This window comes from Mustela nigripes, chromosome 10 (genome assembly GCF_022355385.1).
Source record: "Mustela nigripes isolate SB6536 chromosome 10, MUSNIG.SB6536, whole genome shotgun sequence".
Taxonomy (NCBI): Eukaryota; Metazoa; Chordata; class Mammalia; order Carnivora; family Mustelidae; genus Mustela; species Mustela nigripes.
The window spans coordinates 18589576-18591911 of record NC_081566.1 but is presented as its reverse complement, the minus strand read 5'-3'; positions in this window follow the sequence as shown (position 1 = coordinate 18591911).

Below are 2336 nucleotides of genomic sequence, written 5' to 3'. Positions count from 1 at the left end.
GCTTTTACTGTGTAACAAAACCTCCTAAAAACTTCTTGACTTAAAACAACAATCATTTATTGAGGTCATAATGATGTAGGTCATTTGGGCAATCTTGGTTGGGCTGGCTTAGTTGATCTTGTTCATGTGTCCACAGTCAGCTGGTATATTGGCTGGTGACTGGATTATCTAGTATGACTTCACATGTCTGGCAGTTGCCTGGCTGTTGGTTGGTAGGACAGTGGTGACTAGATCACATGTTTCTATTCATCCAGTAATCTAGTGTGGATTTCTTTACATGGTGGCCACAGGATTCCAAGGTAGCAAGAGACAGAAAACTCCAGTTCACAAGTGCTTCTCAAACCTCTACTTGTATCATATTTGCTCGTGTCTGATTGGTTAAAGCAAGGTACATGGCCACATCTAGAATCAGCGCAGGAGAGAGTGTCCAAGGGCATGGGTACAGAGAGCTGTGAACAAACCAAGGGCCATCACTTCCACAGTCTACACTCCTGGTGATAGATAATAACTGAGTAGTGGTCTTATCAAATTACTAAGCATCCTTTGTCCAAAGTCTTCCAAGGATTTATTCCAGATGAGCAGGAGAAATATAGTACAGGATTGTAGAATTATGGAAATCGAAGAAAATGTATCGATAACCTAACTTAGCGCTGTTATATAATAGAAGAGGAAATAGAGACTCAAAGAAGTTGGATGGTTTGCTCACAGAGAGCTAGTACAGATAAAAGTTTTAGACATCTATGCCTATACTCTGGGAATTAAATCTTGGGTAAGAAAGAAAACTCTATTTCATCTTTGATTTTTTGAACACATGAATGAGATTAGGTGAAAAAGGCAGAGTGAAACAAGGTATAGCTTCTGCTTTTGTGGGGCTTATAGTCTAGTAGTGGGAATATGCAGACAAGAAACCAGGTAATTAAAATTGTACACACACACGTACACATTTGGATAAGTATAAGATGCTATGAGCGATCAAGGGGGATCGTGAATCCTGAGGGAGCAGATGGGATATCCATTATCCATAGTCTAAACTGCTTACATACAAACCCATGAATTTTCATAACATCCTTATGAGGCAGGTGCAATGAATATCCCAATTTAAAGGAAAAGAAATTGTAGCACAGAAAGGTTAAGTGATGTGCTCGAGGTCACAAAACTGGTAAGTGGCTGAAGTGGAATTTGTATACAGAGTACCTGTTCTTGATGTACCAGAATCCATGTTCTTTATCATTTCTATCTGCTGCCTGTGGAAGTGTGTATGGTTGAAGGATCATTCAGACCTCCTACAGAATGATCTGGTCGAGAACAGAATTCCTGGATAGATATAAATCCTATTCTCTATAAATAACCTCCAGATACATGCACGTTTCAAACTCTGCGAGATCACTCGCATGTGCTCATGTGTGTGTTTGCACATGAACATGTGCAGGCCTGTGCCCTTATGCATCCAAGTATAAGGAGGGTTGAACTCTAACAGACCTCTAAATAGATTGGCCCACAGGATGTGAGGCTCAGCAGCTCTCTTGGCCCCTCTGACTAACCGTGTCTATCCATTCTTCTATTCTGTTTCCTTCCTATGCAGAATCTACTTCTCCTACCCTGGGACAGAGTTATTTTGATTTTGTTTCTGTTTGTTTACTTTCTTTGTTCAAGTTGGCAGCCTCTGCTTTCTCATTGTCAGAGGCTCTCCTCTGCTAAAGAGGTGCCCCCCTCTCTACTTTTCTTTTCTTAAGCCTTAAGCATTAACTGTGTTTCCTTTGACAGTTGATACTATATGGGAGAGCAAAGAAGGCCTTCCTCAACAATGGCTCATTAAAGAGAGGTAGCCACTTTTGCCAGAAGTAGAATATGCCTGGGAAGGGGAGGGAGCCTAATGAATCACTTAAGACTGAGCTCAGACATTCACTTGTGGGGCGTGTGTGTGTGTGTGTGTGTGCGCACAGGTATGTGTGTGCACGCACATGTGTGCTTATATTTGCGCATGTGTGCGAGGATGACATACTCTAAGGGAGATATTTAGACTTTGCACCTCACTAAAATGAGGAGGTTATCTAATTTCTGATGTTGGTTCTTCCATGGTTTCTGTATGTCTACACTGAGCAAGACACATCCTAACCATGACCAAGGACAGCTCCTCTATATTATTTTCTACAGCTGCTGTAACAAATGATCCCATGCCAACTGTTCTGTAGGCTGGAAGTCTGACACGAGTCTCCCTGGGATAAAAGCAAGGTGTTCACAGGGCTCTGTTCCTTCTGGAGGCTCTAGGGAAGGGCGTGTTTCCTTGCTTACTTGGATTCTTTAGACTCATCAGGTTCCTTGCAGGGCAGGACTGG